This window comes from Nycticebus coucang, chromosome 22 (genome assembly GCF_027406575.1).
Source record: "Nycticebus coucang isolate mNycCou1 chromosome 22, mNycCou1.pri, whole genome shotgun sequence".
NCBI lineage: Eukaryota > Metazoa > Chordata > Mammalia > Primates > Lorisidae > Nycticebus > Nycticebus coucang.
In genome coordinates, this window is record NC_069801.1 from 56,444,905 (window position 1) to 56,460,574 (window position 15,670).

The following is a 15,670-nucleotide window of genomic DNA, read 5'->3' on the forward strand; positions in this document are numbered from 1 at the left end:
GGCCCTATAAAACCTAGATTTGCCCTGGAAAGTGGTGTGAGAGTTTCCTTCACAGAGGACGTGAAGTGGACTCAAGGGAGAGCAGCTGAGTTTGGGCTCTGGGATAAAACACCAGCCCTGGGACTTAGTGTGCGGTTTTGAGCAAGTTACTTACCCTTTCTGTACTTCGTTTTCTTATTCGTACTTTCTGGGCTTTGTATGTGGAGTGAAGAGTTCATGTGCATGAAGCTCGTCATACTACACAGCATGCTAAGGACTCCGTAGTGTTAGCTGCTCCTGCTGCCCTTATTAGTATTCGTTACTGGAATTTAAGAGTCAGGTAGATGGAGCGTGATAGCAGGGTCTGCCATTACGACATTGACCTTCTGGAGAGTGTAATGCAAAGACCCACCTTATATGTACATTGAAAAACTTGCAGAGTATCATTTTATGTATTTGTTTCCTTACCAGCTCCGACTTCCATCCACACGGCTTCAGATACATTTTATTATTCAGAAAACTGGAGATTTTTCGCCGCACTGAGATTAAGCCGTCTCATCTCCTGGAGCCCCTTGCCACTCACTGATACCACGTCAATCCCTGGGCAAGCCGGGCCTTTTCTGGTCTGTTTGCCTTTCCCTATACTGTTCCTTCCCTGGCAGGATCAGCCACGCTCTTTTCTGCTGGGTCAACTGCTGCTTATCCTTTGAGACCGAGCTTACATGTCATACTATTTGTGAGACTCTGCAGACTGCCCCGGGCGAGTCAGACACCCCCGCTTCATCGTTCCTGTGGTTCTTCTAGCACTTCTCCCATTGTACTGTGATTATTTCTTGATACACGTCTTTCTGTCTTTCTTCTAATAACCTAGGATCTTTTTGGGTAAGAAACTACAGTTTATCCACCTGCTGCAGCGGGCCTGGCACCTATTAGAGAAATGTGGGGGGCTTGTTGAGAAATTTGGGGGGATTAATTGGAAGGAGTTATTCTTTTCATACTCTTATATTTAAAAAACTCTAATAGTTTGTTCAAGAAAAGCTATATGGTATAATCACCCAGAATCATATTTTTCTATTGGCTTATATTTCTAATTAAAGAAATGTTTTTAATGCCTGATTGATCTCCAATTTGACATGATTTTGTAGCATTTTCTCTTTCCTGCATTCAGCCCTCTGATGTAAGCGCTGAGACCTGTAAACAATTATTTAAGTTGTGTCTTCCTTGCTAGTTGTATTTTCATGAGTGCAGGACCGTACGCGTTTGGTCCACTTCTCTGTCCTCACGTCCTAATACAGAGATTGGCTTAGGGGAACAGTTCTAGAGGCAGAAGAAATTACAGTAATGGAAGTATTAGTAATTTATACTTAATAGGACTTCACATGAGCTGGGTACTTTTTCCAGAATATTAGGTATGTTCACCCCTTCTGTCTTCCCACTATCCTTATATGTACTGTAATCGTTATTTGTTTTCTGTAGATAAGGAAGCTGAGGCTCATAAAGGCCAACGAACTTGCCCATGGTCAGGCAATTAGTGACTGGCAGAGTTGGGATTTTTTTTTGAGACAGAGTCTTACTATGTCACCTCAGTGGAGTGCTGTGGCGTCACAGCTCACAGGAGCCTCAAACTCCTGGGCTTAAGTGATTCTCTTGCCTCAGCCTCCCAAGTAGCTGGGACTATAGGTGCCTGCCACAACTCCTGGCTATTTTTTGTTGCAGTTGTCATTGTTGTTTAGCTGATGTGGGCCGGGTTTGAACCCACCAGCCCCTGTGTATGTGGCTGGTGCCCTAACCACTGAGCTATGGGCGCCGAGCCCAGAGTTGGGATTTTAACCTGAGCAGTCTTACCCCGGAGTCCAAACTGCTTTCCACAAAGCTATATTTAGTTCTGATTAGCTTAGTACTCATTTGTTAACTTATTATTAAAGGAATCTAAAAGTGATCTGTTTTTCTAACATAAAATGTTCACTTGTTAGATAAATGGTCACCCCTGAACCAGTTGTTCTCTGAGGGTGGTCTTCAGACCAGCATCATGAGTGTCATTGGGCAATACATGAGAAAAGGGAATCCTGTGACCTCACTCATGCCCTGATTAACTAGAAACTCGGGAGTGCGACAAAATAATCTGTGTTTTAACAGATCCTCTAGGAGAATCTGGCGGATGTTAAAGTTTGAGACCCACTGCCTGAGACTCACTTGTTTGCTCTGGAATTTTACCCTTTCCTTTTGGCTTTTATTAAAAAGAGTCATGCTTTTTTATCTTACCTTTGTATACCCCATATTTTTGTGACATTTATGTGGGGACCAAGTGCTAGCCTTAGTAACTATTTTTGCTAAGGTTTCTGAGAAAAAAAAGTTTTTTTTTTTTTTTTTTGAGACAAAGTCTCACTATATCACCCTTGGTAGAGTGCCATGGCCAGGCTCAGTGGCTCACACCTGTATTCCTAGCACTCTGGGAGACCCAGGCAGGTGGATTGCCTGAGCTTATGAGTTTGAGACAAGCCTGAGCCAGAGTGAGACCTCATCTCTAAATGTAGCCAGGCATTGTGGCAGGCACCTACAGTCCCAGCTACCTGGGAGGCTGCGGCTTAGAATTGCTTAAGCCCAAGAGTTTGAGGTTGCTATGAGCTGTGACACCATGCACTCTACTGAGGGTATCAAAGTGAGACTCTGTCTCAAAAAAAAAAAAAAAAGAAAAAAAGTTTTGGGCATGTCTGTAGTTTGAGGGTGATTTTCTGTTTTTTCATTTTTGTTTTTTCCCTCATGTTCTGATGGCTTTCAGGATGAGGAAACTTTAAAAATATATTACCTCTTCCATTCTGCCCTGTTCTCTCAAGTTCTTTTTACTGGTGGATGAAGAGGAAGCCCGGGCATGCAGGAAGGACCAGGAATGGGGAGGCAGGTAAGCAGAGCCAGTGCGTGGGACCACCAGAATCTCACTCGCACAAGCCATCATGCTTCCCAGAAATAGCCTCAGCCCTAGCGGACTCTTGGTTTACACATGGTAGAAAAAAAGAACACTGGACTTCGAATTGGACTTAGAATCCTGGTTCATGTTCTTTTCATTTGTGATTTTAGAAGAGTAACTTTGCTGAGCAGCAGTTTCATCGTCTGTAAAATGGGGATATTACCTAGTTCTTAGTGCTGTCGTGAGGATTTATTGAGATGCGCTATGAACGTTCTAGTCGGGCTAGTTGTATCAGTGTTCAGGGGAAATGATGAGAATTAGAGCCAGTCACTAGCATCTTTACCGGGGAATGTTCTAGGAAAAGAATTACAGATTTTGCAGAGCAATAAGGAATCCAAAGTACTGCAAAATGGCTGATATTCCAAGAAACATAATTCTGGGAGTTCCCATTGCAGAGAAAACTAACTGGGCACCAGTTTAAATGCATCATGTCTTAAATCTGCTTGTGTTCAAAAGGTATCTAAAAGCCATTTAACAATGCCGGGATTTAGACTTAAAGATTTTGGGGATTAAAGAGGCCATTGCTGAAAGTTAAGACCTAAGGATTGTAAACATATTGATGCAACTGTCAGAGGTACATGGTATTTGACCTTCTATTACTAAAGACAAATTATTGCACTTCTGTGACATTTGAGTCTGCAAGAACTTCCCTTAATTCCACTGGCATTCCATTCCACAGCTACCAGGGCTGCTGGGATGAGGGACACGGCTGCGTTTCTGATTTACGAGGTGGAATATTAGTCCAGTTTGCTAAAGTGAAAGTCAAACCAGGTTTAGATAACAACAGAGAGAAACTTCCTGAAGCTTAATGGCCACAGAAACAGCTCGGGTAGTTGGTGGTATTGCAGCAAATTTGGGCAGATGCTATCCATGGACTAGAATACAAACCACGGGGGAAAGTAGGTGGGTAATTATGCACAGATGAACGGAGAGCAGGCAGGTACCATGCAGAGCACCCCGGAGGCAGGAGGACGTGGAGGGAGGCTTTTCTGGGGACTTCTGCAGGATGTAGTAAAGTGTTCATCCTGGCTCTTTGCTAGGACCATCTCACCTCATGAGTTGGTGCCTCCTTATCCAGACTTTGAAGGTGGGTTGCACCCCCATAGAAGGGCAGGGTAGTGTACCCTGCATTACTTAAGAAGTCTCAGCTTACACAAGGCAGCCTTTTAATTTTTCCCCCTGGCCTTTGCTCATTTACAGAGAGTGCTTTGGAATCAGCTCATCTAAGCCTCAGACTTCAAAGGGAGCTCATTCTTGTTTGACAGCAACCATGCCCACGTTGCCAACTCTTTGACCTTTGGAATAACATGTGCTCCGGTCTGACTTGTCAACTGTCTCTAAAAATCTATCCAGATCAAGGACTCGATGTTTTCAAGAGCACATCTAAAGGATGGGGCCCTTCTAATTTTGTTCCTTCAAGACTTGTTCTGGGAGAAGCCAGCTGCTGCCTGTTGTCTAAAGGAGATGAGACTGAGGTGGATTGATTCAGTGGGGCCTTGACTGACTTTGGATCCTGAACCCTTTTGCTATGATGTTTTTACCCACTCGTGGCTGCTTTTTTCTCCAACTGCAATTTGACTTAATTTTGATTATGATCATTTGACTGTAAAAGTACTTTTTTAATATTAAAAAACATGTTTCTAGAGGTTCTTTGCCATGGGAAAATAGGGTATGTTGACTTTTATATCCATTTTAGAGCTTTTGGCTGTGAGAATCAGCTCATATGTAGTTTCTGGGACTACTCTTTGGTATGTTTCAAATAGTTGAGATATCTTGAAACTTTATAGAAAGAAAATCTGGAGAGAAGTTTAATTTGATTCCACCAGAACCTATTGGCTACTTATATTTGTAAAATTCCTAATATAACATGTTCATATCTTTGCAAAATATAATAATATTACCTTCTAGTTATATGGTCTCCATCTTCTCACATAAGTCAAGGAAGGACTTTTCTGTTCCCAAAATACAGGAGAACTTCTGTAAGTTGACCACACAAGGGACTGTAATAAACTGGTCAACGTACAAAAGTGGCCAACATCAGGAACTAGGCCTACTGTGCTCGTCCCTGTATGTGGGGTGTGTCCGATCTATGGAAATTAGGTCACCGTAAGGAGGTGGTCAGTGTAGGGAGGTGGTCAACTATGGAGGGTCTCTGTACACATACATCTAAGAAGTATGTGGTTTCAACATGCAGATGTGTTGTCATGAAGGGTAAATTAACGTGGTGATAGGATGAGAACCCGTTATTGGAAGTACCAAACATTGGCTGTAGAGGACACCGGTTAAGCTTTCAGTAGCTATTAACGATGGGTCTGCTTCATCTCTGAGCTTCTTTATGATTAAGACTGGGGCTTATCGATCCTGTTCCATAGGGTTATTTTGATGATTGATTGTGTTAATACACCCATATGGTAATGCTGGCACCTGGTAATTTCTCATGCAAACAATGCCAGTGTTTGCATTGGCTTTGGAATCAGTCAAGTAACACGAGTTAAAGTCCCCCTTCTGTCACTTGTTAGTTTTGTGGTCTTGGGCAATGACAATACCAATGAACACAGTTGCCCATTACTGAATATTAACTTATATGCTAGGCATTCTATTAGACATTTTATATGCATTATTCCTCACTCCTTATACCCGTTTTACAAATGATTAAAGAAAAGTTTCAAGAAGTTATGAAATTTGCAGTAACAGAGCTCAATTAATGGCAAGCTAACTCTGTGAAGTTCTTGCTCTTTGTTGCCTGCGTAGGCTCCTCCAAGCCACAGTTTTATTAGTTGTAGTAGGTCGAACAATAGATTGTTGTAAAGAGTAGATACGGTGTTAAAGTACCTGGTATTTAATTGAGTGTTTTTGACATTATATACTGTGATAATTATTATCCTCCCCAACCAGATGTTTCTATGCAATGGAGTTTTCCTTTTCATGTTCCTTATGTCATGCATGTATCTTCAGAGATGGGAATAAAGTTCTTAGAGTGGATTCTTGTATTTCTGAGAACTTCAGAGTTACACATAGGGTCAGGTGCAGCGTACACCTGGGTATCCAGATGTACGTGTGTACCTTCCACTCAGTCTAGAAACATATGGATACTCAGTCTGAGGTCTTTGTAAGGAAAATCACGGATGTACTAGACCATGAAAATGTCTTGGCTTCAAAGTTTTGCTTTTCCATTTGTTCTGAAAGTTATTGAGGACATTGGCTCAGCTGAAGCTAAGCATTTAGGAATCAAATATATTGGCTGGTGTGGGTCAGAGTTAGTATTCTGCATACATTTTTGATGCTCAGTCCTTTAGACTACTATGTATGGATATAATATAGTCTTCCATGATTTTTCGGCCTTCATTTCTTGCCTTAGTAAGTGAGAGCTCTTTACAAATTTGGGCTGTAGGCCTCTGCCCTATATTTCTCCTTCTGTAGTCAAATCTTCCATAAGAACCATCAGCACCCACGCCTTCATTTGTTTAATTACTCGTTTACTCTCTACCCTCTTGTGACGTGAGCTTCATGCTTTCACCTACCTTGAAGAACACCAATAATTTCTTACGGTGGCTTGTGTCACACATTTGTATCCTAGACACGTCTTCTCATGTGGATGTCACTTGCACATCCTTCCAAGGCTCCACATTTAAAGGAATTGTCTTTTGGGCGGCGCCTGTGGCTCAGTCGGTAAGGCAGCGGCCCCGTATACTGAGGGTGGCGGGTTCAAACCCAGCCCCGGCCAAACCGCAACCAAAAAATAGCCGGGCGTTGTGGCAGGCGCCTGTAGTCCCAGCTACTCGGCTACTCGGGAGGCTGAGGCAAGAGAATCGCTTAAGCCCAGGAGTTGGAGGTTGTTGTGAGCTGTGTGACGCCACGGCACTCTACCGAGGGCCATAAAGTGAGACTCTGTCTCTACAAAAAAAAAAAAAAAAAGGAATTGTCTTTTATGGCATTCTGTAACATCTATGATTTTAAAGATTAGCAGAAATAAAGTATGTTTTGGCAAACTTCATTTTTCGGTTCTTTTTTTTTTGTACTCTATATATTTTATTGTGTTCATATCAGAGATGATTTATCATCAGTGTTCATGCACACTATTTAGAGTGTTTCTACCTTGTGAAATGTGGAAATAGTAAAGTTGACATTCTGCTCTTAATTCTTCTTTATAAATTAGGAGGAATTCCCACATAGAATATTTTCTTGAAAGACTCTTGGTATAAGTAGAATTAAATAACCAAAACATTACATATAATTCTTAATTAATATTTATGTTCTGATTTTAAATAGTGTTACAAATATTAGAATTACAATATCTCATTTTTATTAGTGCTTTGCTTTATATTTAACTTTTTATAAGGACTGGTGGTCTTAAAAGATATACGATGTTCTTTCTTAATGAGCTTATCTTCTCTTTCTTGGTACTGGTTTAACCATCAATCTGTTATTCTATTAACATATTTTACATTCTTAATAATAGGCACCTAATATTAACAGCATTTAAAATAATCTGTAGCATTTTATTTTCATAATAATCATGTACATTTATATTTCAACCAACTGATACGTCTTTGACATGTTAACATAAAGCTCATAAAGCGATGTTTCATCCCAAGTTAGACGTAAATCACTTCCCTATATTTTGGCAGTGGACATTATGATATTAATAATAAATCCCAAAGCGCTTTGTATTGCTGACATCGTCTAGATATATAATGTCTAGATATGATGGACACCCTCCCTGTCACATTGTCATTGATCACACACAGGTTGAGTAATGTCAGAATTGATATTGAAAGAGGCAATACCAAAGACTGAGGCCAGAACTGAGAGTGGCTTAGGGTGAATACAATTGCCATGTTAAACTTCACTGTATTTCTAATTGAATCCCATTTTAGAGATGTGGAAAACATTGAGAGGCAAAGTTGTTAAGTAACCTGCCTGTGTCTGGTGGTTAGTAAGTACTCGCCAGGATCTAAGTGATAAGGCTCATGCTTTTAACCACTGCAGTCTTGCAAGCCACTCAGTGCTAAACTAATCAATTCTCTCAAGGAGTTGATTGTAGTGATGTGACTAAGTCGTAAATCATGATTCAATGTGAAAAATGTTGTGTCTGCAGAAGGAACAGTACAGACACATGGGATAGGGAGGGAAGGAGGGAAGGAGCAGGAACAGGGGGAGCTCCAAGGGGAGGGTGCCAGGCCTTTCCTCATTGTGGGGGACACTTGCCAGTGTTTGGGTTTATTTACTTGTCTTTACCTCCTGCTAGACTGTAAGCTTTTGAAAGGCAGGAGCTAAATCTTGTATCTTTACCTCTGAGCGCAGGAGATGGTGGGCTTCCGGAGCTTTAGGAAATACAAATGATGAGTGAGTGCGCAGGATCTGCAGGGTGAGTACTGTGGATAGGTGAAGACAGGACGGATGGATGAAGGTGTGAACGTGGCTGGAGATGTGAAGATTCATTGCCTGTTCAGGAAGTGGTCAGTTGTGTGGAGTGGACGGAGCATGTGGCCTAGAGTCTTGTGAGGGGCCTGGTCATGTCCCACCCCTGCTTCTCATCAGCTATGCGACAATAGGCGCATCGCCTGGCTTCGTGGTCTGGCTGGTCACACAGTAGGCATTTGGTAAAGATGGGTTGAATGGATTAATTAACATAATTGTGTTTTTGCAGGTTTTGAGGAATTTGAGATTGAGCTATGGGAAAGGCCTAGTGTTTATTGGTGCTTATTACTTAGTGCTCCGAATAAGTTTGTGCTTAGTCAGTGAGTGGGAGACAAGGCTTCGGGGCTTCCGGGCATGAGGGATACTGAGCCCTTAGAACAAGGTAGCAGCCGTGGACTACCTGGAACAGAACCAAGCTAGTAGTGGTGGGGGTTGGGGCCAAAAGGGAGCAAGGTTCATAGTGCCTCAGGGTCAAGGAGAAGGCTTCAGTCTCAAGAGCTCAAGTCTAGGAGATGCTCACCTGGAAAAGAGGGCAGGCATCAGGGAAGCCTGGGTGTGGGGCCCCTGGGCTCCTGAGGTCTTAGATTCCGTGATAGATTACAAGCCACAGCAAGTCAAGGCTGCCACATGTGACTAAGTCTACTGTTTTACTCCTTGCCATGGTCTGGATGGGTTCTCTTAAAGGTTGTGAGTCATGGAAGAAAGGAACTAAGGTATTTTGATAGTCAAAAAAGTACGACACCGGGTGAGTTACAGTGCTCTGGTTGTTCTGGAAGAGTTTGATAAGTGTTCTTTTGATTTAAAAAGTATTATCTTCTTAAAGATAATACTTTTCTCTATACTGATTTTGACAGTGAGTACTGTGGACCATGCTCTGTCTGTTTCTTCTCTCCTCCCACGGTTATAAAGGTCCTGGTGTGCACCTCACCTTCAGAGGATGCGGAGAGGACAGCAAGGCTGCCCTGATGATCACAGTGCACTGTAATTAGCACCATAACGGAAGTCTGATAGTTTCAGACAGGGAGCGATAGGTCTGTGCAGGGGATCAGGAAAGACCTCCCAAGACAGGAAATGACCAAACTGGGCCTTAAAGGGTACAGCCCCTAACCCACTCCCATGTGGGTTAGGGGCTCCCTGGTGAAAACACAGCCTATGGGAGGGTGTGGGCATGAAAGACTTTGGTGCTCTAGCTAAGGGGTGGATAAGGGTCTTCCATGCTTACCTTAGGCTTTGGGCTTGAGTGCTGCTGGCATGGGCTCTGGTGCCAGCCTGGGTGGCCCCTTCCCCTAATTCCATCATGATCTTGGACAAGTCACCTCAACTTTGTCCTTCAGTTTCCTTGTCTCAGATAATGTGGTTTTGAGAATTTAAATAATAACATAAAGTACTTCGAACAGTGTCTGGCACATTAGTTATTAAGAATTACAGGGCGGGGTGGCGCCTGTGGCTCAAGGGAGTAGGGCGCTGGGTCCCATATGCCACAGGTGGTAGGTTCAAACCTGGCCCCGGCCAAAAACTGCAAAAAAAAAAAAAAAAAAAGAATTATGAAATATATATATATATAATTATATAGTGAGTTATTATTGATGATGAAGATTAAAGTGTAACCTATATCAAAAGTAAAACTGGGTATAAGTTACCAGTGGATCAGATGCTTCTGGAAGAGTTTGATAAGTGTTTTGGGAATTTATAAATTACTTTCTCTTTCCAGGTCAAAAAAAAAAAAAGGACCCTTTTCTTTCTAGATTAAAAACAAACAAAGCCACTTTTTTTTCTTCACAGGACCGTGCCTGTTCCCAACAAGCTAGCTCAGAGTCTAAGGGTAGACCAGTAAATAAATCAAAATTATGTCTGATGCTATAGTAGAGGTGTTTGTCAGTTACTGGAGGACACAAGTTATTAGCACAGACAGGTGCGAGTAGAACAGCCTGAGCAGAATGATGCTTCTTGAAGGTGGCTATCAGCCAGGTGGAGTCGCGCGTAGGCTGCGATCGGGGCTGAAGCTGGAGATGGGGAAGTATTGTAAATGTTCCCAGGGATGTTGGGAAGCTGAACTAACAGAGCAGAAGAGACAGATTTGGAAGATGCAGAAGAGGGAGGCTTGACTGGTGAGAAATTAGAGGGGGAGGGTGAGAACTCTGTTCTTTGAGCATCCAGGTGTTGTGCTAGGTAGAAGCAATGCCTGGCACCAGTGTCCTCGTACGAGGGGGCCTCGGTGGTGTCTGGCGCCACTGCCACCGGGCATAAACACGGACCGCAACCGTGCGTGCTGGACAGAGTTTTCTCCGTGCTGTTTCCAGCTGACTTAAATGCAACACGTGATAATGAACATATTTACATAATGTGTGGCTGGTGAAATCACATAAGATTGGAATTTCTTTCCCATTTTAATTCCATTTTGAAGATGCATGTTAAGCAGAAGGATATAATTCATTTTTTAAACTGCCGAAATGTTATTTTGGCCTCTCGAATCAAAGACATTCCACAAGTATTTTCTTTATTACATGCCCTAAACTTTAATTAGAATTTAATTATAAGATCCTGGAGGCATGAGCAAGAGAAGCAGATGGGATAGTAAGAGCAGCTTAGTGAAGGAGGATTAAAGATTAAAAGTTGCTTGCTGATGTGTAAGGCAGGAACGGAGAGCTAATTTACCATGTCTTTGTGCAATCTGGGTGCTTTTTCAGTTCTCTAACTTAGTTTTCTTTCTGGTTAGGAGCTGAAGAATTTCATACATTCTTTTTCTTTCTTAATTTTTGAGTTACTAGAGTGGATTTGTACATAGCAAACAGGTTAAACGTGATGAAAAGGTGTGTTATTCTTTCTAGCAAAGCTCCTTGTGCAATAGTTTGCATATGGTAGGTACGTAGAGCCCATTTACTGTTTGAATTGAAAGAAGCTGATGTCTTCTCCTTGGTAAACATCGAGTGAGCATAAAAGAAGATTTTTTTAGCTATGGATAGGGAAGGTGTGCATCTGTGCCTTGTGCTTACCTGTCCCATCGGGGTGTTAGATATCCACGCAGGGACTTAGCTCTCTCCCACACCCCTCGCATCTTTAGCCTACCCCACAGCTGTTCGGGGAAGGAGTAGAAATTAGGTGTGAGGGTCCAATATGGCGGCACCCAGTGGCGGTGTGAACTGCAAGGAGTTCATCGAGTTTCCGAATTACTCAACGTGATGAGGACAGTTGATGACAGACTAGTACATGAATTAAAGACTATGGTTCCAACAGCTTCCTTTGCAGGGAAAATTGATGCCAGTCAAACCTGTAAACAACTTTATGAGTCTTTGATGGCCGGTCATGCCAGTAGAGACAGAGTCATAAAAAATTATATAGCCCAGACCTCAGCAATAGTAAAAACCCTCCGAGAAGAGAGAGAAAAGAATTTGGACGATTTAACGTTATTAAAGCAACTTAGAAAAGAGCAGACCAAGTTGAAATGGATGTGGTCAGAATTGAATGTTGAAGAAGTTGTAAGTGACAGGAGCTGGAAGGTGTTTAATGAACGCTGCCGAATTCACTCCAAGCCTCCAAAGAATGAATAAAAAAAAGAAAGATACTTTTTATTTAAAGGACCGGGTCATCTCATAAGAGCTAAGCATGACAGATATCAACAGGGCAGGCTTCCTAGGATGATTTCTGAGGCAACAGTCCAAGACCTTTTGTTGATTTCAGCCTCACTTAGCCAAGACCTCAAATATAAATAATTCTGATAATTATGGAGAAATCAACTGCTATTTTATACTGATTCTGTAAAAAAAAAAAAAAGTTTTGTAACTATTAAAATAATTTTCTGAAAATAAATAAATAAAAGAGGTGTTAGGTGTGAGGAGCACTTTGACATTGTCCCTTATGTCGCTTGGTGAAAATGACCAACTGTGCTCCCTGGTGCTGTAGGATGGTCTCCTGCTAAGTGATTTTACTTAATGCTTTTGCCCCTAGTTTCTTTTATGTTTGTTTTTAATCTTATATGTACAATCTTCTCTCTTCCCTCATTATAAGTTTTTGTAGAAAAAGTAGACAACAGTTGAAAATAAAGAGGAAGAAACAAAAAGCCTTTCATTTCCTACCATCAAGGAACAAATTAAAAGGAAAATTAACATGGGGATGGTTGATTTTCCTTATTTGCAGATTCTGTATTTGCCAGTTCACCTACTCACTAAAATTTATTTGTAAATTTCAAAATCAGTACTGTGGGCCAGGGGCGGTGGCTCACGCCTGGAATCCTAGCACTCTGGAGGCTGAGGCGGGTGGACAGCTTGAGCTTGGGGGTGAGACTAGCCTGAGCAAAAAGCGAGACCTGTCTCTACTAAAAAACAGAAAAAATGAGGTAAGATTGCTTGAGCCCAAGAGTTGGAGGTTGCTGTGAGCTATGATACCAAGGCACTCAAACCAGGGCGACAGCTTGAGACTTTGTCTCAAAAAGAAGAAAAGAAAATCAATACTTGTGGTGCTTTTGTGGTCATTCGCAGACATGCAGAGAGAAGTGAAAAGTTTCCAATGCCCGTGTGCCCAGCTGAGATCAAATAAGACAACACCTGCCTTCTTGTTTCAGCTCTCTTATTACGATTACTCCTTTCAAGGCCTGTGGGTGCCATGCTTTTCTCAATTTTTGTGCTTTTTATTGGTTATTTCTCCAGTTAAAATGGGCCCCAAGCAAAGAACCGAAGTGCTGGACAGTGTCCCTCAGCACAGGAGAGCTGGGATGTGTGTTCCAGAGAAAATGTCAGGGGAGCCCCGTTCAGGCACGAGTTAAGTGTTGTTGGCTATGAGTCAACGGATCAGCCATATATGTTAGATCAGGTGTTTTTAAATGGGAATCCACGTACAACCTTGTTTACGTACACAACCTTGTGTGTATTGATTGGTTCACAAAACCGTAACTGGAGCTTGGAGGAACCTAACCCAGTATTTCCCTTAGAAGCTAGGGTTCACTATTCTCTGATTCACTACGCCGGAGACTCCATGGAAACAAGTAATGAGAATTGACTGTGTATCTTTCTGTTGTTCATCTTGCTCTCTCGCTTGATCTTTCTGTCTCTTGATTCCTCAGTCTATGTGTATAATATGCACGTATTTGTTTAATTACATGTGCATGTATTTAGCAATCATGATGTCACACAGCACACTGTTCTATGGACTTTTCACCGGTGCTGTTAGCCTTTGGCCTTTCTTCACTGAGATTCACTTGTCTCCCTTGCCCTGCTGTGTGCTATGTTGTGTGTGTGGGAGGAGTTGACCCCTACCCTCCTTCAGTGTGACATCAGCGGGAGATGGCAGGGTGGGGGAAGAGAGAAGCCAGGGTCTTTGCCGTGCCTGCCCTCAGCCCCACTGCAGCTCTTGCATCCTTGGCCCCAGCTCCTGCTGGTTGGCCTTGGGTCTCATCTTTAACCCTAAGCCTTGTCTGTCCTTTCAGCCAATGGGCAGAGGGAGCTTCCTGCCACTGCTCATCTCTGAATTTCTCTTTTGTCCCCTGAGGATAGTATCACTGTCAAAAGCCCAGGCGAGACCAAGAATGAGGGAACAGTACCAGGGTCCAGCAGTTCCAGAGACAGACAGGAAGGGGTCGGGATTGGATGGACACTGGGCCTCAGGGGGGATGCCTCAGCTCCTCAGGGGCAGGGAAAGCGGCTGACAGGCTGTGGCCACCTGGAACACAGCCGGCAACTCTCCTCTTAAGTTGCTTTTCTGGAATATGCTTCCCCTGAACCTGCCTCACTCTTCACGGAGGGAGGAAAAAAAATCCATTATGATGATGATTCTGACATGGCTCTGCCCAGGCCTCCTTCCCCAGGATATAATTTTTTTGGCCTCTTTTCATTCTCTTCTTCACATTAGGATCCATTTTCCCCCAAGCCTGAGATCCTCTGTGAGCTCTAAAAACTGAAATGCTTTATACCACACTGAGCCCCCTGTGCTGCCTGAGTCCTTATTAAAAATGTATTTTCTCCGAGCCCCGGCTGTACCCCCTGAAGTGTGGATTAACAGAAAGGCCTTCAGAGCTAAAAGACATTTTTGAAGAACCGCTGTACCAAGTGACATTAAATATTTATCACCCGGTACATGTAAATCGTTCGTCTTCTCCCTGCTTTAACTCTTAGACCAAAAGGCATCATGTCTGTTTCCTGCTGGAGTGGAGATTGGAGGAAAAACTCCTTTTACCTCGCTGTGCTATCTTCCTGTCCCAGGAATATGGGACATTTCTTTGTTGTCACAGCACTACTAGGAAAGATTGCCCTAGACTCTGAGCATTTCATCAGAGTGGTGTGATGGTGGAGAAAACTTCAGGTCATCACGATGGACTCTGCCACTTATGAGCTGTGTGGGCCTGAGAATCTGATACTTAACCACTCAGGCCTCCTGTGCAGGGAAAACCGGACCCCACATAACAGCACATGGCATGGTTCCTGGCACGTAGCAAATTCTCTTCTTTTAAGTTTTCTATTTGGGACTTTCCAAATACATTTTTAAGAAACCTAGAATAAAATGTGCTATTAATATGCTATTAGTAACCCAAAGCACTCAGCTTAATGTTTACTTATTAAATAAAACTGAAATGTTGCTCAGACACCTTTTTGGAATTCCTTTGTAAACAATTTGATCTTGCTTAAAAAACTCAACAGCCTTTCAAAGACGTGTTCTAGCTCTTTGTTACTCATACCTGAAGACATCCCAAGTTTTGACAAGCACACATATGTGTGAGTGCATGTATTTGTATAAATAATAAATACTGTATAATAAATACAGCATAATCTCTGTAAAATATGTATATGCAGGCACACATATAACTCTTTAAGAAATATCTTTCTAATGTTTTATTTTCTTAAAGTCTGTACTTCACATAATTCTTTTTTTTTTTCCTCCAGAACTGTTTATCCTCACTCCAGACATGACCCTTGGAAAGGTGGCAGAAAAAACAAACTGGCTGGTGTGTTTGGGGGCAGTCTGCATTCCTTTTAACTCTCTGAGAACAGGCTTATGCTTGGGCTTTCAAGCTATTTGTCCAGGGGCCCAACCGCTTTGATTCGTGCTTGAAAATTAGCCTGTTGTTCGAGCTCAGCAGAGCCGCCACAGAGCTTTCTTAGGTTTGCAAACTAGAAATCCAGGAAGAGTTTGGTTTTATTTGTAAGTTTCACCACAGCAGCCTTAATTGGGATTTTGTTTTTTTTATTTTACTTTTATCCTTGTAATTTCTTTTTCAAATCTCTGTCCCTCCCCTACCCCCAATGTCTAAGCCTCGTTTTGTCCTCTGATTTTATTCCAGAGTCAGAGATGTGGCATTTAAATCCATCCTTCAGGAGG

The 15,670-nt window shown here is 42.4% G+C and overlaps 1 protein-coding gene and 1 pseudogene across 11 annotated transcripts in view; both read left to right on the forward strand.

Annotated features, from left to right (window-relative positions):
- Positions 1-15,670, forward strand: part of FGGY (FGGY carbohydrate kinase domain containing) — a 433,138-nt gene that overhangs the window by 88,514 nt on the left and 328,954 nt on the right. The window lies entirely within an intron of this gene.
- On the forward strand, positions 11,480-11,913 carry LOC128574609 (protein MIX23-like; annotated as a pseudogene).